The 22,591-nt window shown below is 40.6% G+C and overlaps 1 protein-coding gene across 3 annotated transcripts in view; it reads left to right on the plus strand.

Moving 5' to 3' along the window:
• The first annotated feature begins 6,396 nt into the window (after nucleotides 1-6,396).
• The window catches only part of LOC125450739 (MOB kinase activator 3B), a 131,916-nt gene continuing 115,721 nt past the window's right edge, over nucleotides 6,397-22,591 (plus strand). For all 3 annotated transcript variants that reach the window (XM_048526828.2, XM_048526829.2, XM_048526827.2), the window contains exon 1: nucleotides 6,397-6,715. The gene's annotated coding sequence lies outside the window, so the exon portion shown is untranslated. The remainder of the gene's footprint in view (nucleotides 6,716-22,591) is intronic.

Below are 22,591 nucleotides of genomic sequence, written 5' to 3' on the forward strand. Positions count from 1 at the left end.
TCCGCCTCTGTAGCGAGTTAGTGGAGAAGGGGAGTGGAGCTTGGTCTTCTTTCATGATAGTGAATGGGAGCGTCGGATGATTTTACGGGATGAAAAGATAACTGAGTTGTTGCAGAGATCGCGCTATATCGACATTACACTGCCTGTATTGTGATTCTCCTCTACATTCCGGTGTGAGGATCGGAGACAGCACAGGTGCGCAGCTGAGCAATGGCCAGGTATATACTGCATCTGAGACAGACACGTCTCCTGTCTAAGGATTGCTTACAAGCTGAGTGTTGTGTATGTATGTATGAAATGCTGTTTTGTCTTGGGGCAGCCGTCCAGAGAAGAAAGGTAATGGTCATTGCATCTTTTATTTTCGTATTGAAGTATTTGGCATACTTCGTGCACCTTCATTTTCCCTCACATCATCTCCTCACAGTTTTCAGCATCTGGAAATATCCTAGATAGTTGCCTCCCCAGCCGAGGTTAGACATTTCACAGTACTGACTGGTCTTTGTAGAGAATAGCTTAACACCTGACTTTGCCCTTTTCTCCATTTGTTCTAATGCATCCTAGTTCGGTAATTATTATTCAACATTAAATAATGCTGAAGTTTTTCTATTCAATTTATACAACTGTAACAAATGCAAACAAGTCTTTTTCCTCCTTTCTCAGCTGTAACAGCTGGACACTTACAGCCTTTTCTCATAACTCTGAACACAGGTCTGGGATTTAAGGACTGTCTCCAGGACTGAGACTTTCCAACATGCTGGCTGCCAAGGTTGGCAAATAGCTTTGAACAATTATTTCAGACACTTCATTCATGCCCTGTCTACATCCCCGCCATTAGGATGAATGGACACTTCTTATATTTTTACAAAGTCCAAAGTTCATAAAATCATATAGCACTGTATGAGGCCATATGGCCCATCATGTCAATGGTAGACTTTATGTAGTGCTATTTATGGCATTGTATTCCAGATAATACTTGTTGTATAAAAGAAAAGCCTAATGTCATCTTTGTTTGGAGCCCCTTTCTTATTAAATGAAAGAACTGTTCACTCATTCATTAGATTTTTCTCACATTAGTTCATTTTTTACTCACTTGATGAAGGATCAGAATTGTGTAGCTCCATTTCAAGGATCTGCTTCTTGACCTAGAGAAAATCACAACGTATATGTCCAAATTCATAAGATCACCAGGAGTAATGCCTCTACTTGCTTACTTATATTCAAAGGTACACCTGCAGAATTATGGAATGTGAACACAGCAAAAAAACCTTTCACAGATCTTTGGCACTATACAATCTCTGAGAGACTCCTCCTGATCTGCAATTGTAATTGTAGTGGGAGATCATCGACTACATTTCTTCTCCAGGGCTTACATTGATGGAGAACATTACAAATATTATACCCCTTGTTGTGCAGTAGAATCAATTGGAGTAATGCTTTAACATGGAAATAAATATTTGATTTAGATAGGTCATATAGTATTTTCTTATGTTTCCTAAAAGTTGTATGACATACAACATGAAAATGATCAGATCAAAAGCAGAGCTGTGAAAGTTTGCATATGCTGCTTATGCCCTAGAAATGAGTGTAATGTTCAAGACCTCATCTGTCCAATGCTCTACTGAGCTTCAGTATGCTATTAATAGGGGAGGCGATGGCCTAGTGGTATTATTGATAGATTGTTAATCCAGAGACCCAGACAATGTTCTGGGGACCTGGGTTCAAATTCCCCTATGGAATTTGAATTAAATAAATACCTGGAATTAACAATCTAATGATGACCATGAATCCATTGTGCATTGTCAGAAAAACCCATCTCCTTCACTAATGTCCTTTGGGGAAGGAAACTGCCATCCTTACCTGGTCTGGCCTATATATGACTCCAGACGCACAACAATGTGTTTGACTCTTAACTGCCCTCTGGACAATTAGTGATGGACAATAAATTCTGCCTAGCCAGCAGCACCCTCATCCCATGCATGAGTAAAAAAAACTACTGAAATGGTAATATAACTCAATATCCAGATATTCTTGTCCTCATAACATTTCATTAATTTTTCAAAATTCTGATAAATAATATAATTAGTTGGCTGTGTATATAACAGTCAATGCTACAGAATTCTATAAGTTTGGTTTTATGTTAATGGGAACATGCAGAGTTTGGCTGATGTTACCAAGACATTCTCTTCCTTTGGACGTTTTTCTGTGATTAAAGTAATCTAAAATTATTTGTTCAGGTGGTGTGCTCATGGCTGACTAAGCTAGCATTTTTGTTCATCTTTAATTGCCCTTGAGAAGGTGGTAATGAATTGCTTTATTGACCTACTGCAGAATTTGTAGCACATATATGTGCTCTTAGGGAGGGAGTTGCAGGATTTTAACCTAGCAGTGATAAAGGAATGATGCTGTATTTCCAAGTTAGGATGGTTTGTAACTCAGAACGGAACCTGCACTTGGTGATGTTACCATTCATCTACTGCCATTGCAGGTTTAGAGGCCGCGAGTTTGGAAGCTGCTGTGGAAAAAGCTGTGGCAAGTGCCTCCTGTTCACCTTGTAGATGGTATACACTGCTGCCACTATGATGGTGGAGCGAATGTATATTAAAGTTGGTGTTGGGATATAATCAAGCAGGCTGCTTTGTTCTGGGTGATGTTGAGCTTCCTGAGTGTTGTTGGAGCTGCACACAACCATGCAGGTAGACAGTATTCCATCACATTCCAGGATTGTGCCTTGTACATGGTGCACAGGTTTTGCAGAATCAGAAGATGAGTTGCTTACAGCTGACAGTAGTGGACTTGATCTTGCAGCTACAGCATTTATCTGGCTGGTACAATTCAGTTTCTGGTCAATGGTAACCCCTGGAATGTTAGTGATAGTGGTTTCAATGATAGTAATGCCATTGATTTGTCAAAGGGAGGTGAATAAACTTTCCCTTGCTAGGGATAGCCAGAGACTTGCACTTGTCTGGTATGATTGTTACTTGTTGTGTAACTGTCCAATACCAAATTTTGTCCAGATCTTGTTGTTTGTGAATACAGACTGCTTCAGTATCTGAGCAGTTGCAAATGATGCTGAACATTGTGCAATCACCAGCAAACATCTGCACTGCTGACCTTATAATGGAGGGAAGGCAATCAATGAAGTTGCAGAATATGGAGACAGTAAGGACCACAGATGCTGGCAGCTAGAATCAATAAATGTAGAGTGGAAAGGCATAGCCAGACAGACAGCATTCAAGTAGAAGAAAAGTCAATATTTTGGGCTGAGAAAAAACAGTTGCTTGGATGTGTGTAGTTCCAACAACACTCAGGAAGATCAACATCATCCAGATCAAAGTAGCTTGCTTGATTGCATCCCAAACACCAACTTCAACATTCACTCACTCCACAGTACGCCCCAATATATTGGCCATACTACCGTATGTCAAGAACATATCAGAATTGACGACAAGACTCTGGCGACCATTAGGAATCATAGTAGCACACAAACCCACAGCCCACTACGACAAACATTCATAAAGACCCCAGACCATGACATGCAGGACCAACGTAGTTTACAAAATACCTTGCAACGACTGTACAAACATTATATCGGCCAGACCAGAAGGAAACTAACCATCGGGAAATATGAACACCAACTAGCCGCAAAACTTCACGATAAACTTTCCCTCATCTCAGTGCACTTGGACAGTGAAGGCCATCAATTTAGCTCAAGCCAACCACAGACACACACAACATTCCGAGAGGCCTGGTTTTAACCTGTAACGCAATCAACAAACGTGGAATGCAAACTCATGAAGAATAGAACCAGAAATGACACAACCCAACTTAACAGACTGAATCATATAAATACTAAGTGGAGTAGAACAACGTCATTTCATTGGAGGTTGTACTGATGATGTCCTCCTAGCATGGTGACAAAATGTCTGTATGATAACTGAATAAGATATTTCCATATAGCAAAACTGTTGTTGGTGGCTCTGGGCAGCTCATTGAAGTCCTGAAAGTGTAGTAAAAGAAGCCCACAGAAAAATGTGCTTGGTACAGCTGAGAAATATTCAAGCTTGGAGAAATGTAGGCAGCCTGCCAGCTAAATGAAGCTAGCTGTCTGCATTCATACCCTTGAGTATGTATTGAAGTGTAGCATCGGACATTGCTGAGAAATCTATGAGATCTGTCTTGACTGTATATACCATTTGATGTGCTCTATGGAATGCTTGACCACAGTTTATTTGTTACCCTTCTTTACCTCATATTATTTCTGGATGTTAGAATATATGTTTTGCGTATACACACATGTGGATTGTTTTACGTTCTAACATAACATTCTGAAATGTGTTTTGCTTGTTCAAAACCATGCAATATAATGGTTTAATTCACTTAGCATGTATCTGAGATGAGTAGAGGATGGAACAAAAGCTAAGGATCAGTTAAGCACTGCCAGATCAGGATGAGTTCACACACCAATAATGTTTTTCTTTTCCCTAGCTGGCACCCCTTCCCCACAGTAGAAACTGAGTTGATCCTTTCTGCCAGTGCAGTTGTGCAGGACATAATTTGCCAGTCATGTTCCATTCCATCACAAAACCCTGACATTTTGTATTCCTATGGTGCAGGAGCATGTGAAATTACATAAATAAAACTTCCTGTTCTTACTTCTTACATTGCTCCTGGTTTCCAGTACTTCAATATTCACTGCCTCTTTTGTGTGATTCTTAAACAAACAAGCAAAAGTTGTTTCAATACCTGCTAATCCTTGCACAGCTTGTCCTGTCTATTTCTGCAATATAATTCAAAATGTATGTATTTACCAATGCCACAAGCAAAATTGTGTGCATTTTATTGCTGTTAGTTACATGTTGCTGAGGTAGAATGATTACCATAGTTGGCTTCCTAACAGCAGTTAGTGCAACTCAAAAGAAAGTTAATTTTCTCACATTTATCACAGATATGGCCACATACTATTTAAATGAAAGTATTTTTCTCGCCAAGATGTTTTTATCATTCAAAACATATCATCAAATTAAAATGATAAACAGAATTACCGGTTCATGTTTGTTGATTAAACTGAATTCCATTTTTATTGTGTGAGAATCCTGCATTATTTTGAAGGTTTTCAGTAGCCACATGACATGCAAACAGAAAATCTGTGACCGTGGTGAGAAGTTTCAGGGTTTTCGGTTTCCAAACTGAGCTCCCTGGTTAATTTGTGATATTAGTTTCCACTGACAAAAATACTCACTGCTTGTGGATACTGAACGTTCTGTATCATAACCACAAAATGAATAGAGAATCGGAAGGCTTGTTTCGTGCCTTTCTTTTCATGTTTATTAGTTTTGAACTTTTTCAGCGATTGAGTTGCTGTTGGGCATTTTTCTTTATCGCGAAATTGATTTTGCCAACAGACTGTTCATGGTTATAATTATCCTGTAACACCAGCTGGAAAACTGCACTACTTTTCATCCTCCATGCAGAACTCCCACAGGGAGAAGCAACTCCAAAATCCCCAGGGCCTGACTACGGCGAAGGGTTTTCTCCACGAATGCCTCAGCTTCAAAGAAACTGAAAGCAGCGACGATGCCGTTTTTAATTCGTAAATCATCAGATGCCGTGGTGTGACATTTGGGTTGCATGGGCGCTCCGGTGAAATTTCTCCCTCGTCCTATAGGAGGCTCCAAAACATGAGCCAGTTTTATTTGGGGACAGAAATGTAACTTGTTCATTTCTATAGAAGAATGGTAACCGGGTTAGAATACCATCAGTTACTGATGTAATTATGCTCTGTTTATGTAACGAAAGCGCAGTAATACGAACAAATGCAGGGATTGTCAGCTCGCACTAAACACCACTCAAAGGTTTCTGCGTCAGTTTTTTGAAAGGGCATCTGTCTCCACCACTGCCCCACTTCTATAAATTACTTTTCAAACATTTATTCACTTCTCTGCTCGACATTCTGGCTCGAACCCTGATTCTGACGAGGCTTTTCACGTTCTAAGAACCTTTCGCGTATGCAAACATTTTCCTCACGTCCCATTTGCCTCTTGCAGATGGCCCTTAACCAAAGCCCTTTAGTTACAGCCTCAAAGCCAATATCAAACCCCCTAATCATCTAGCAGACTCTCTGGAGCAGGTGTGCTGATGTTTGAGTTCCTGGCTGCCTTCAGTCACAGCCAGATTGCATTGTGGAATTCATACTCCCTCAATATCAGACGATAGTCAAAAGAAAAAGACCTTCCCTTGTAATAAGCCTCGAATTTGATTCTTTTGTGTTGCAGTATATTAAGGGCCTCGCAAACGTCTCGCTACTGTTTAGCCAGTGAGCGGACAACCATGCAAGTAAACTGAGAGAGGCGGGGCGGACCTATACTGATTGGCGGCTCCTTCACACTGGCACATATATTGAAGTGCAGTTGTTGAATTTTGCGGACTTTGGTTGTTGCTTATTCTGCCTGAAAAGTGAACGGCGGGCACATGCAGACATTGGGTACCCCTCCACCCACGCCTGCTTTTGAAAACCGCGCCCGTCTCCTGAAAGTATTGTCTGTTTCGTATAACCGTTTATCTTGCACTTTAGGGGACATTATATTCAGGCCAACCTCAGCGGGATGCTCATCAGCTGAGCAAAGTTTCGGTTTTGCGGGTTATGCAAGATCTAAGGAATTGTCGCTCCCTTATCGTTGTGGGTTCAGTAGTTCGGACCAGCCTCACCTAGAAGTAGGTAAGAAGCCAGTCCTTGTTTATTGTGGTGCGCGGCTGCTATTATCTGCGTTGATCCGTCCTGTGTTCGGGAATTATAAACCACCGTACTTCAGTTCCCCTCAAAGCAAGAAATTTTGGTTCCTGTTGAAAGCCACATGTGAGCGGTACTAACTCACTCACTCTGGGATGTTCGACTTTTGCAAACCGAGGGAATATCTACGGTGATGCAGACTGAGCGTCTCAGCAGCCTCCCTATTGTGAAGAGGCTAAACAACAGGGCAGTAGGGGCTGGCTGGATTTAACATTGTTTTGCCTTTGACTTGTTGAACGAGCAACATCGTCGCACAGATTTAGATCAAAATTTAGTTTTATACGATTCATCGAAGCAAATATCGTTCGATTGGGGGAGGGTCAGTGAATCATTTTTGAGAGAACGAGGCAATTACTGAACATTTCGTTCTTCATTAGACGGGCTGGTAAGTTGCCAGCTGGAGTGACTATCGCCTTGTGGTGATGGTCTTTCTGACGGCAGATGCTCAAATGGATAATTGCCAATATGGAAATTCTGAAGAATGGTCTAGGCCCGAAACGTCAGCCTTCCTGTTCCTCTGATGCTGCTTGGCCTGCTGTGTTCATCCAGCCCTATACCTTGTTATCTCAGATTCTCCAGTATCTGCAGTTCCCACTATCTCTGGAAATTCTTAGCCGTTTGTAAATGCTCACCCTCTGACACATTCGGGAGTTTCTGCGGGAATATTTACTTAATCTGTCGCTTCGATATACTGATCTACTGCCCTTCTTCACAATTAGTTTATGGAAACGTTGCCTTACATTGGTTGCCTAAGTGCTGGGTATCATGTTATATTTTGACAATCACCATGCGTTCCTGTGTAGTGATGGAGTGTCCGGACACGCGGACATCTCAGGATGTGGGGTTACTTGTCTTAATTTACAGCTAACTAGGAGTTAGTAGAGAGTAATGAGCTGAGAGCATTTTGCAATGTACACATTGAATATAAAGCTTTCCTGATTCTGCCTTGTTTAATAGTACCTTCCAGAACTACAGTCTTTACCACCAAAAAGGATAAGGGAACCGATGCACAGGAACACCATCACTTGCAAGCTCCCCTCCGAGCTATGCACCATCGTAACATAGAACTATAATGTTGTCTTTCACTGTCACCGGAGTCAACCTCCTAGAATTCCCTTTCAAACAGTGCCGTGTGTGCACCAATACCATGGGCTGCAGCAGTTCGAGAAGGCCGCTGGTTACCACCTCCTAAAAGCCAGTTAAGAATGTGCATTAACGCTGGCCCATTGCTGTTCACATTTCAGGAAAGAAGAACAATAATTGCAGAAGCCTTTGCCTCTTGAACCATTGGTGTCTTTTTAAGATTGCACCAGAAGATTATGGTTGGTTTCCAAATGGTTTTGTTTAAGGCATATGTGACTTAGCATGGGTTATTTAAGTTCTGCTCCAGGGAAACTCTTCTCTCAGCTTGACTCTTACACTGCTTAAAATTTTAAAATACTGGTGAGCACACGAGAGAGATGGAGAGGCTTTGTCCTTTTTTATACACTGGCTGATCTTTCTCTGACATTCTGCTTAGAGTCAAATTTTGGCCACTTTTATTCTACATGTCCTCATTACTAATTGTTTCAAACATACTGTCAGAAAACCCAGATGGCAGTGGGAACATTATCATGGCAACATTAGGAACATGCAAGGAAAAAGTTTGAATTTATCAAGCAGCTTCCAAAGTGTCATACAAGTGGCCATAGTTAATATACATAACAAGATTCTTGCAACAGCAATTGAGTTGAAAAAAACATTTAATCTGTTTTTGTTGTGCTGGTTGAAGAAGGGATACTGGTAGCACTCCCTGCTGTTCTTGGATTAATGCCATGGGGTTTTTTCCATTCCCTTGTACAGATCTTTAACTTCTCATCCAAACAATGGCACCACTCTCTTTCTCAGCAGTGCATTGCAATGGCTAGATTATGTGATTAAAATCTTGGATCAGTGCTCAAAATATAACTTTCTCATTTAAAGCAAGATGTGACTGATTCAGCAAAGCTGACATTTGTAGATTATTTTATAATACACCCTATCAACTCTAATTTTAATATTTTTATGATAATAAAATGTGAGGCTGGATGAACACAGCAGGCCAAGCAGCATCTCGGGAGCACAAAAGCTGACGTTTCGGGCCTAGACCCTTCATCTGATGAAGGGTCTAGGCCCGAAACGTCAGCTTTTGTGCTCCCGAGATGCTGCTTGGCCTGCTGTGTTCATCCAGCCTCACATTTTATTATCTTGGAATTCTCCAGCATCTGCAGTTCCCATTATCTCTTAATATTTTTATGGTTGTCTTTTTTTTTTAATAAAAAGATGTCTCATATGGTCCAGTAGAAAACCATACATAACCTCAAGTTTTAGTTCATAGATGATGTCAGCTTGTGTGGCAGAAGGGCCAGCACTATTTGCTTAATATGTCTATGGGTTAACAAAGAGGTTTGATATGCGGCTGGGTGCCCAAAAATCTGAAAGGACTTTTCTCTCTTACTGCCTTCTGACGACCACTCTGCAATTGGGGTGTGTGTGTGTCTAGGCTGCCGTTCATGTGCTTACTGAGTTATACCCTGACATGAGTCACTCCTTCTGAGGTGGGAAAGGAAGAGAGACAGGAGAAAAATAGAAATTAACTTAATTTAAAAATTATGTAGAGGGTCAAGGGACATCAGATTGTTATAATTCTATCACTTGTCATTTTTGAAAGACATTTTGCAATGGCTGATATTAGCAATGCGATACCAGGACATTTAGAAAATTTTACTCTGACTGGGGCAGCACAACAATATAAAGATAGGTGGCAGAGTAGGTAGTGAGAAGGATGTGAAGAAGCTGCAAGAGATGATGTCTACATGCATTGAAGATATTCACAGGCTGGGTCAGCACCTTTTACCCTTTCCCAGTTACCCTTGAAAAGGTGGTGATGAATTGTCCTCTTGAATTGCTGCAGGCTTGAATTTATGAACACCCACAGTGCTGTCGAAGAAATTCAGGACTTTGACCCAGTGACATTGAAGGACCAGAAATAGATTTCTGAGTCAGGATGATGGGAAATTTGGAGTTGAACTTGCAGATGGTGGTTTGTCCTCTGTATCTGCTGCTCAGTACTGCCAAATGGTCTTGGTAGGTGCAGTTTAAGGAGATTTACACTTTAAAAATTTGCTATCTTGTAGTTGGTACGCACTGCTGCTACTGTGCTTTTGTGGTGAAGGGAGTGAGTAATTGTTTGTTAATGTTGTGCACATCAAGTGAGCTGCTTTCTTCTGGATGGTGCCCAGCATTTTGGGTGTCATTGAAGCTGCATTCATCCAGCAAGTGGGAATATTCTCCGAAGCTCCTGACATGTGCCTTTTATAGATGGTGAACCGGCTTTGGGGAGTCAGTAAATGAGTAAACTCACTGCAGAATTCCTAGCCTTTGACCAGCTCCTACAGCCACAGTGTTCATATGTCTATTCCATTTCAGGTTCTGGACAATGGTAACCCCTATGATATTGATAGTGGGGAATTCAGTAATGGTAACACCACTGACAAGGGATGATGGTCAGATTATCTTGTTGGAGATGGTCATTGTCTGGCATTTGTGTGGCATAAATATTGCTTGCCACACATCAACCAAAGCCTGGATATTTTCCAGGTCTTGCTCCATTTTAAATGTTTGGGCATATATCTCTAGCCTGGGAACTCCTCCAGTGACATCATGGATTTGAGATCACTAACCTCTAACTTGATCAGTTGTGGTGCTGTCAAGCCACTTGGGTGATGACATTGAAATCTTCACCCGCCTGCATTCTGCACCCTTGCAGCTCTCGGTGCTTACAGCAAGTGGTATTCAACATGGAGAAGTACAGATTTGTCAGCTGATTTGGAAGTTGGAAGTGGCTGTTTCTTCAATATGATGCCCTGAGACTGCATGGGATCCAGATTCAATATTGAGGACACCTGATTGTATCACCATTAGAGTGCCATCTCTGCTGGATCCATCATGCTGGTGGAACAAGACATACCGAGAAATGGTAATGATGGTGATTAGAACATTGTACAGACAATCAATTCTGTCAGTATGATTGTCAGACTGTTGCTTGACTAGATTGTGAGATGGCGCTCTCAGTTTTGAAAGCTAAGCCTCAGATGTTGGTAAGAAGGAGTGTACAGGGTCCAAAGGACTGAGTTTGCTGTTGATGATTCTGGTACCTCATTTGACACTGGGTGGTCAATTGCATTTCACCATTTGTGGATACTGAGTCATTGATACATTCAAGACAGTGAATTACAGCATTTAGGATACTAAGAGAATCAAAGGCTTATTGGGATTGTGTGAGGAGGTGTTTAGTTAGATCAGACATGTTTTTTTGAATGCTGCAGCAGGCTCAAAGCTCAAATGGCCTACTCCAGCTCGATTTATTACATTATTATCACATTCTCTTAAATAATATTTTGTAATGAATGATGTGAAAGGATGTTATTAAATACATACAGAACTGTAACTGTATACACATGCTGAGATAAACCAATGCGATTTAAACTGAGAGATGGCAAGAACTGCAGCTGCTGGAGTCAGAGACAACACTGTGTGGAGTTGAAGGAAAACAGCAGGCCAGGCAGCATCAGGGGAGCAGGAAAATTGACATCTCAGGTTGGGATCCTTCTCTCAAAACATCAACTTTCCTGCTCCTCTGATGCTACCTGGCCTGCTGAGTTCCTCCAGCTCCACAGATTAAAATTGAATTGACCCAGAATTAAATAAACAGTATTGTGATTTTCTATAATCATTAAAACTATCATTTTTTGAAACTATCTAGCCAGTCTTGTAATTCCACGTGTTTCTCCAGGTCAAAATTTTACTTCAGTGTCCGGATCAATTGGAAAAAAATTTCAAAAGACGTTTAAAAAGTACCTTTATATTTTGGAGACATTATTCCTAAACCCTTTTATGATGTCAAAAATGTGTTTTCTGAATCTTTGTGGTATTGTAATGGTTAATGATTAACAAACTTATGTCAGCATTTTCAGATAACAATCTTTGTTCCTATTTTGTTTTGCTTTTCTTTGCAGGTTTTTGTTTACTTTTTTTTCTTGTTTCTGCTTTTGGATGGCAACTTTTCATCATCCTACCATTGATACCATCTTGAATGAAGTATTTCACTTCTTTTCATGCCCCTTTTTAACCCTGCATGTCAAACATATTTGCCATTTTACTGTCCCTTTTTTTCCCTGTCAATTGCCTACCTTTTGCCTCGTTGTTTTTCTTTCCCTTTGCTCATCTATTTCATTTGAGAAGAACCTGCCTCATCTCTAATGTTTTCCAAATCTAGTGAAGGGGCTGAAATATGAAATGTTAACTCTTTTTCCACAGACCCGCTGAATATATCCAGCATTTTCTGTTTTTTTTCAGATTTCTAGCAACTGCAATATTTTCCTTTCATGACTTTAATGTTTGCACTAATTTCAATTGAAGCAGCAGAGCTTTAAGCATGCATTCACACAAGACTGCAGTTCAGCTTCCAGACAGAATCACATTTATATTATTAAGCCATTCTGGATTGAACTCTGTGCGTCCTTCAGACGAATCAAAATGGTCCTCCTTAAAGCACTTTGAAATGTCCATGTTCCTAGAAAGGAGCGTTAGATGTTCTCAGTCAGATAGAATGTGTTTGTGTTTAATAGACTGCTACACAGTTTGTAAGCCAAATCCAAAATCACATCAGCTTTACACTACATGTGATGTCAAATAAATCTCAATTTGCTGTCACGAGGCCCTGGCTCCAAATTTGCATTATTGCTTCAGAGTTGGTGCAAATCTATAATCATTTTGTACTCTCACTGGTCTTGTGTTAACTACAGGATTTTAATTAATAAATTATACTTTGTGATGTCATATTTGAATATGACTTTCACACCCTGGAAACAAACCAGAAAAAAAATGCAATTCAAATCATAGATATATATATTGTGAATAGCTGGGACCTGGGCACTGATCCATGTGGTAGTCCCTTGAAACTACCTTGCTGTCCAAGAACAAACTATTTATTCCTGCACTCTGTTCCTTGTCTGCTAACCAGTTCTGCATCCATGCCAGTATATTACCAACAGTCCCCTATGCTTCGGATTTTCCATCCTCCAACCTGCTGGGACTGTTCCAGAACTTACAGAATTTTGAAAGATAACAACAAATACATCCAGTATTTCCATTGCCACCTCCTTTAGTACTCTGTCATATTCATTATCAGTTTTCAATGCTGTAAATTTATTGAGAACTTATTAGTGTTAATATTAATTTTATTCTTCTTTCCTAAAAGACTCTTGCTTTAAGAGAATCTTGCTTCAAAAGACTGGCACCTCCTGAGAATTTAGTTGTATTTTCTCTGTGAAGACAGAACCAAAATTGTTTAATTGCTCTGCCATTTGTTTGTGCTTCATTATCAAACCTCCCTACTCAGACTGTAAGGGGCCTACGTTTTTCTAGAAATCAGGCAATGCACATGAGCAGAAATCAAGTGCCCATTTCCCTCCATTCTCATATTCCCCTCCCTGAGAGAAGTCTAGCCACCATCTGAACAAGCAATAAAAGCGGAAACCTGGAGCTGCTCCTCAGTCTTCTCAGCCTCTCCACTGCCACTGAGCTGACAGTAGGGAACTGACACCATTAAGCAGAAATTAGAGCACAAAGCAGCCCCAGGCTGAGGAGAGGTGCAAAGTCCTTGAAACCCACCATTCACTGCAAAATCTACCTCCTCACCACCTGTTGAATAACAAGCTATTCCTCATCCACACCCTTAGTCAGCAGCACCTTACCAGCACTCCCCTTCCTCCACATGAAAGCCTGGATTCTGTACCATTCCCCATTAGTCTTGTGTGAAGCATAAATAGTTTCCTCCCTGAGGTCTACTGGAGATGATTTTCCCCAAGTGGGGAAGGAAAAGTTGAAATTTTAGAGCAATCTGAAGCGGTGATCTTGGTTTTTCACCTTTTTTTTCCCCTTAAGATTGGTTCACTTTTAAAATCGCACAAACAAATTTGAATTTTGGTAAGTCAGAATCAGCAGGTGTATTGCCTTTTGAAGAGGTTGACAGGTTGTTAATCATCCCTGTTTTAAGAACAGAAGAAGGAGACTGATAGTCTGTAGAATTTGGCCAGGAGCCATTGTGAATAAAGATTTTATGATGGCTTTTGTGATATCTCCTTATGATCTGATGGATGAGGCATGAAATTTGTGTAAACTATAATTGTAGCTGAGGGCAGTGATGCTAAAAAGAATGAGCTTCTGAAATTGTCGGGAGCTTGCTGATCCATGTCATGAAATGTATCTTTCTTCCATGAATGTGTAATAAAAGCCACTTCTGTAACCTGAGCTGAAAGATGACGTGGCAGCCACAAAGACATTGCAATGTGTTTGACTACACCTCTTGGCTAAATCGACTTGTTGGGGAAAAATGCATAAATTCTCTTGGCCTAAAGCTGCTGTAGTTTCATTTTGTAGCTGTAAATCAAATTCAATTGCATTGTCACACTTTGCTGTGAGGATTCTTTTGAAATCTTCATTCATTTTGTTAGATTCTTAGTATTGGTGAATTATTATAGTCATCAAGATATTTCTGTACCACAGAATGCATTGAGAGTCGATTGTAACTTTTGTAGCACTGCCTCTAAGTCACAAGATAGACATGAGCACAAAAATCAAGCTGACATATTTATGCACTACAAACTGAGTTCTGCATTATTGGAGGTATTGTCTTTCAGGTGAGATGTTAAACTTAGGACTTGTCTGTTGTTTGGATGTTGAGGTGCTCAAGGCACAATTTTGAAGAATTGTAGGGAAGTTATCCTTGGTGTACTGACGAGTGCTGCCTGAAAAGTATCTCAGTAAACAAATTCGGCTCACAAAAAGAGAAATTACTGGAATAGCTTAGCAGGTCTGGCAGTAGCAGTGGAGAGAAATCAGAGTTAATATTTCAGGCCCAGTGACAACATGTCAAAAGCACTTCATTTGCTGTATGGTGATTTGGGATGTTTAGTGCTTGTGAAAGGTGCCATGTAGATGCAAGTCTTTTTAATATGCAATGATCTCGCAACCATACGAAAATGAGTAGAAAAGCTTGACTGGACCAAGCATTCTGCTCCACATCTCTGGTACCTTCTGCATCGTAATACACACATTCCTCATCTGCCTACATTGATGGAAATCCCTGGGAGAGGCAAATAAACTAGATGTTAAAAATTCAACCAACTTAGGGGAGAAGGAACACAAAAATTCTTCTCTGATGCCATTAGCTGATCAAAACATGACCAGGAAAACATCCCGGATCTGAATTCTCTATAGAATAGATCTCTGCCTTCGACAAAAACAGCTCTAATTACTTGAAGGAATCAAGTGAATCAACATCCATCCGATAAGGCAGCAGTCTGTATCAGAGACCCACTGTGTTCTGGGAAGTTAAGACTTTCCCAAAAACCAAACTCTCATAACTGTGACTAATCCTTTTGACATGTGACTCCTTGCAAGCCAATTTAGTTTACTTAATTGCGCTACATGAATAAAGTCTAATGTATACATCATGAAGGTGTAACTGTGACACAGTAGGCAGCATTCTCACCTCTGAGTCAGAAAATTTTGGGTTCAAGTCCTACTGGAGAGACTTGAGCAAAAAGTTAAGGATGACATTTGATTGCAGTACTGAGGGAATGCTACTCTAATGGGGTGCCTGGCTTTTGGAAGAGATATTAAACTGACATCTCATTTGCCCTCTGTGTGGTGGATCAAAGAGATCCCACTATCCTATTTTAAAGTTGAATAGCGAGTTCTCCACAGTGCTAAAACAAATGGTCTGATCATTATTACATTACTGTTTGTACAATGATAAAGTAATCAAATCATCAGGAACGTTATCTTTAAATATTGTCCCTAGGGTGAGATATAGCTAGTACAGTTTATAAGACATAGGAGTGGAAGTAAGGCCATTCTGCCCATCAACTCCACTCTGCCATTTAAATCATGGCTGATGGGCATTTCAACTCCACTTCCCTGTAGCCCTTGATTCCTTCTGAGATCAAGAATTTGTCGATCTCTGCCTTGAAGGCATCCAACGTCCCGGCCTCCACTGCACTCCATGGCAATGAATTCCACAAGCCCACCACCCTCTGGCTGAAGGAATGTTGTTTCATTTCAGTTTTAAATTTACCCCCTCTAATTTTAAGGCTGTGCCCACGGGTCCTAGTCTCCCCGCCTAACGAACGCAACTTCCTAGCGTCCACCCCTTCTAAACCATACATTATCTTGTAAGTTTCTATTAGATCTCCCCTCAACCTTCTAAACTCTAATGGGTACAATCCCAGGATCCTTAGCTGATCATCATACGTTAAACCTACCATTCTAGGGATCATCCGTGTGAATCTCTGCTCGACACGCTCCAGGGCTAGTATGTCCTTCCTGAGGTGTGGAGCCCAGAATTGGACACAGTATTCCAAATGGGGCCTAACTAGAGCTTTATAAAGTCTCAGAAGCACATTGCTGCTTTTATATTCCAACCCTCTTGAGATAAGCGACAACATTACATTCGCTTTCTTAATTACAGACTCTACCTGCAAGTTAACCTTTAGAGAATCCTGGACCAACACTCCCAGATCCCTTTGTACTTCTGCTTTGGGCATTTTCTCTCTATTTAGAAAATAGTCCATGCCTGTATTCCTTTCTTCCAAAGTGCAAAACCTCACATTTACACACATTGAATTTCATCAGTCATTTCCTGGACCACTCTCCTAAACAGTCTAAATCTTTTTGCAGCCTCCCCACCTCCTCCGTATTACCTGCCTGTCCACCTATCCTCGTATCATCAGCAAACTTCGCCAGACAGGCCCCAGTCCCTTCATCCAGATCATTAATATGAGGTGAACAGCTGCGGCCCCAAGACTGAACCCTGCGGGGCACCACTTGTCACCGGTTGCCATTCCGAGAAAGACCCTTTTATCCCAACTCTCTGCCTTCTGTCAAACAGCCAATCCTCAATCCAAGCCAGTTGCTCACCTCGAACACCATGGGCCCTCACCTTGCTCAGCAGCCCCCCGTGAGGCACTGTATCAAAGGCCTTTTGGAAGCCTAGACAGATAACATCTACTGGTTTTCCCTGGTCTAACATACTTGTTACCTCTTCAAAAGAATTCAACAGGTTTGTCAGGCATGACCTCCCCTTACTAAATCCATGCTGACTTGTTCTAATCTGACCCTGACTTCCAGGAATTTAGAAATCTCATCCTTGACAATGGATTCTGGAATTTTACCAACTACCGAGGTTAGGCTGATTGGCCTATAATTTTCCATCTTTTGCCTTGATCCTTTCTTTTAAAAAAAAAGGGGGTTACAACAGCGTTAAATAATGGGAGTTGCAATTTAATTGAGAAAAATAAGATTTCTTATTAATTGTATTTGCCCATTGCTGGTTAGCATTTGAACTTTAATTTAAGCAATTTGCCAATAGATTTAGCGTATGGAAATCAGTGGGTGATGTCCGTTTTCTTTTAAGACCATAATTACCATTGCACTAATCTTCAAGATAGGGCAATGCCAAATGAATTTCTGGCAAACAGATTCTGTTGGAAGATCCACTTGAAAATCTTAACATTAGGATACAATGCTTGTTATACCTGTGATAAGGGCATTTATTGTTAAATATTATGTACCATTAGCTGCAATAAAAATAGGCAATAATATGAGATCTGTTGTTCTTAAAATAAATTAAAGTTTGAAGGCAGCAGGAGTCTGAGCCTATGACCTGCCATATTGCAAATAATTTCTTGCACCAGTTATGTTGGCACCTTTTAAGTTAGCAGTAAGTATTAAAGGTGCATTTAACATGAATATCACTGCAAGTTAATGTAACAAGCTCACACAAGCAGAGGTTCAACATTGCAGTTCTACATCACAGCCAAGTGACAGAGCAGCAGCTGCAGCTGCTTGTCACAAAGATGATGCTGCTGTATATTAACAGGCAGAAACAAACTCCTGGGCGTTGCCTTCAATACAAGTGTTGCATTGAGGGGAAAAATAACAAATCACATCAGCTGATGCTGGTTCCAATACGGACTTGATAGCTATAGAACAGGGAATGTAAAGGATATTCCTGATCAATGTAGTATGCAAGCATTTGTTATTAGTATAGATACCACTGAAGATAGTGGACCTGCGAGTTTACAATAAGCGACTAAATGGAAATGAAAATTGTCAGCTGCTCAAGCTAAAAAAAACTAGTGGTTCATTACGTTAAATGCACTGCAATTACTCCTAGACAAGTCAGTCACTGTATTAACTCTGTATCTCTTCACAGATGCCGCCTGATTTGCTGAGAATTTCCAGCATTTCTGCTTCTATTTATGTTAACTGTATATCAAACTGCATATAGAACCATAGAAAGATACAAAAAGAGGCCATTCAGCCATCATTTCTGGACAAGCTGAATAAACTAGCTGTTCATTCTAATTCCACTTATTGGCACCTGGTCTGTAAATTTGAAGGCTGCAGTGTTTCAGATGCAAATCTAGGTTCGTTTAAAATGAACCTAAAGGTTTTTGCCTCAACCTCCAAACTGGGCAGGGAGCCCCAGGTACCCACATGCCTCCTGAGTGAAAAAGATTTTCCTCATGTGCCCTTTAATCCTTCAACTGATCACCACCTTAAATTTGTGCCCTGATGACTGACCTTTCAGCTAGGAGAAACAGACCTTCCCTGTCCACTCTATCCAAGCCTCTGAGACACTTCAATTAAGTCACCCTTCGGCATCCTTTGTTCTATGGAAAACAAATCCAGCCAAATTAAATTTTCTCCTCATAGCTGCAGGTTTCAAGCCCTGGCAATACTCTTGTAAATCTCCCAATAGGTATTTTCCAATCAAGCTGTTCAGAGATGTTATTATACATCTCTGTCAAGTGAGACTTGAAGCCAGACCTCCTGGCGCTCAGTAGGGATAGCACCGCTGTACCGTAAGAGCCCAAATTTTCTCTGTACTGTCTCTTGAGCAATTATAATATTCCTGTGATGTGACCTGTACTCTGCACAAAGCTCGAGCTGCAGGCTAATCTGTGTCTTGTATAGTTTACGTTACAGTCCTGTTGTATTTAGTTTCTCACCCGTTAAAGGAAACTGAATCATATGCCTTCTTTACCAGTAGTAAAGACACAAGAATGAAGGATTGATCATATGAGAAGTGGTTGAGGATTCTTGGTCTGTATTTGATGGAGCTTAGGAGAATGAGGGGGAATCTCATTGAAACTTATGGAATATCAAGAGGCCCGGATACAATGAATGTAGCGAAGATGTTTCCACTAGTAGGACAGACTACAACCTGAAGACACAGCCTCAGTGAAGGGATGACCCTTTACAACTGAGATGAGGGTTTAGAGAAATGCCAAGGCACAGTTCAGCCTTTGCCACAATGTCTTTGGACTGGTTTACTGTGTCTAACTGGTCTATATAGAATTGAGATAGCCCTAAAATATGAAAATGCTGGAAAATCAAATTAGCCCAGAAACTTCATGTTTCGTCCAGTACCGACATTTGGGCTACAGTGGCTTCCTCCCATGCCCTTGATCTCTTGACACTTCCTGAATGTTTCAGATATGTGTCGGAGGATTGAAGGAGAGGGCGGTAAAACTGTGCACGTGGGCCACAAGAGATGACTTCAATCATGTACCAACATTGTGATGTTATCACTGTGCATACAAAGACATATACTGACAAGACAGTAAAATGTGAGGCTGGATGAACACAGCAGGCCCAGCAGCATCTCAGGAGCACAAAAGCTGACGTTTCGGGCCTAGACCCTTCATCAGCTGATGGAGGGTCTAGGCCCGAAATGTCAGCTTTTGTGCTCCTGAGATGCTGCTGGGCCTGCTGTGTTCATCCAGCCTCACATTTTATTATCTTGGATTCTCCAGCATCTGCAGTTCCCATTATTACTGACAAGACTGGCCTTGCTACACCTGACTGACGTCAAGGAAGGCATGAAACTGTAAGACCATATGTTGGAGTGGAATTAGGCCATTGAGTCTGCTTCGACATTCAGTCATGGCTGATGTGTTTCTCAACAGTGTTCTCCTGCTTTCTCCTCATGACCTTTGATTCCTTTACTAGTCAAGAACCTGTCTATCTCTGTCTTAAATATACTCAATGACTTAGCCTCCACAGACCTCTTCAGCAATGATTTCCATAGATTAACCAGCCTCTGGCTGAAGATATTTCCCCTCATTTCAGTTCCAAAGGGCCATCCCTTCATTCTGAGGCTTTGTCCTACTAGTGGAAACCTTCTAATTTTAAGCAGCTCCAATGACTGCACACTATTCCCATATCACATGCAAACAGACCCATGTTCTTCTGCTACTGGTCTTTTCTCATCTTCCCCCTCAGAATAAGGTATTTCTTGAAGTAGGACAGAGATGAAGAGGAATTTCTCCTCTGAGGGCCACAGATTTTTGAAGTCAAGTCAAAGATCATAGGAGGCAGACAGGAAGGTGGAGTTGAGGCCACAATCAGAATGTCATAATCTTACTGAATAACGGGTTTGATGGGCCAAATGGCCATTATTATGTTTGTGGTTCGCTAGAATCATAAATAGAATGCAAGGTAGACAGAGTAAACTTGAACAGGATGTACTTTATTCTGCTTCCTCTCAGCTCTACAATCAGAGTTTGACTGCCACCTCAAGGTCCCACCTCCAGGTCACCTGACCCACTATATACAGAACAGCCTGCTTTGCTCCTATTTGAATGTGCACTGAAAGGCACTCAAAGATGTTATTCCTTCCAACTAACTGATGGAACATTGGAACACCGTTTGAAAAAGGTTTGCTTTTGTGTGGTAGAGAGCTGGATGAACACAGCAAGCCAAGCAGCATCATAGGAGCAGGAAAGCTGACATTTTGGGCCTAGATCCTTCTTCAGAAATGAAGGGTCCAGGCCTGAAATGTCAGCTTTCCTACTCCTATGATGCTACTTGGCCTGCTATGTTCATCCAGCGATACACCTTGTTTTCTCAGATTCTCCAGCATCTTCAATTCCTACCATCTCTGCTTTTGTGTGGCACTTTTTTGACCTCAGGCTATTGCCTAAGACAATTGTTAATGTACTGGCACTTCAGTTACTGTTTCTCCTTTTTCTGCTTTGTCCTTTTGTAAACTATCTCTGTTGTGCTCTCAACTCCTGCGTAAATTTTTCACTAAACTCTAACCTGGCCTGACCGAGTCACAGAGGCATGCAGCATAGAAACAGACCCTTCAGTCCAACCAGTTCATGCCAAACACCAACCCAAACTAATCCTAAGCCACCTGCCTGCTCCTGGCTCATATCCCTCCAAACCTTTCTTATTCATGTACTTAGCCAAATGTCTTTTAAACATTGTAATCATACCCACATTCACCACTTTCTCAAAGTTCATTCCACACACGAATCATCGTCTGTGTAACAAATTTGCTCCTCATGCCTTTTTAAAAATCCCTCTCCTATCAACTTCAAAAATGTGCCCCCTAGTCTTGACATCCCCCATCCTAAGGAAAAGACAATTACCATTTAATTCTAAGATCCACAATCTTCTGCATGAGGAGGTCCTTACTGTAGACCTAAATGACAATGTTTTATTCTGAAACTCTGGATTCCTTCTAGTTGTGAGGTCACCAAACCAGGGAACTTCCTTCTTACATCTATGCTGGTAAACCCTGTTGTAATGATTTATATTTCAATAAAATTATCTTTATTCTTCTAAATTCTCGTAATATAGGCCCTGCACTTAGTTTTTGAATCCCTAAGTTCGTTTACATCGTTGTAAAATATAATGATTCAGGCCGCATGCTTGTTGGGTAGCTTTTGATTTTACAGTTGAGAGAAGCATTGAGTGAGTGAAATATCTTTACTTTATCCAGTAGCTACTTTTAGATGTCTTGTTGTTCTACAGTTTTAATATATACTGCTATGTTTAACAGCTCGTACAAATGAATGATTGATTACATTTTCCGAGACTAATGGTGTGACGTATTTATCCAACCAGTAGATCCAACAAAAGTCTTGAATTTAGTCTGGCACATCCACAGCTTGTGAAAATATTTCATTGTGCTGGAAATGGAAATTACATTTCAGTCCAAGAAATGAAAGATACTAGTAATTTTATTGTGTAAAGCGATTTTAAAAATATGCTTAAGTAAAATTCCTTATTAATATTTTATGGTGAATGCTTGTGGTTGTTCAACCAAAGACAACTGTCTGGTATCTCATTGTAATGTGCCTTATTTTGTGGCCTTTCTGAGATGCTGCATACTTCATGCTTTCATGATACTTAATTAGTGAATATTGTGGCAGTTCAAATAATGGAATCAATTGTTACCTCCTACGCTTCATTCTTATTTTATTGCCCAAACAAATTTATGTAGAAAGGCTACCAGGAAATTATGGTTGACTAGCTTTCCATTCAACCCAGCAAGCTTGTATCTGTATTACCTTGTTTTAGACATCTCTTCTAATCTGACTATGGACTCTTCCTCAATTATTGTTGTGGTAAAATGTTATTTTTTGCGTCAAGGCATTTTTCGATAACCACCTTTTAGAAATCACAGCTGTTGATTCATTATGTTCTTTAAACTGCTTGGTAACTTCATCTGATCACAAACTCTTATAGCTCATCAATAATTGAAGAAAAGTAAACTGAGTTATAATTTTCTGCTTTGTCCCTGTTTCTCCTTACTTTTTGACGATGGTTGTCACATTTGTAACTTTTCATTTCTCTGGCACAGTCGGCCAAGTGATTTATGTAAATAATCTAGTCCGGGCTACTTTAATTTTCAGTAACTTC

Source organism: Stegostoma tigrinum, chromosome 3 (genome assembly GCF_030684315.1).
Source record: "Stegostoma tigrinum isolate sSteTig4 chromosome 3, sSteTig4.hap1, whole genome shotgun sequence".
Lineage (NCBI taxonomy): Eukaryota > Metazoa > Chordata > Chondrichthyes > Orectolobiformes > Stegostomatidae > Stegostoma > Stegostoma tigrinum.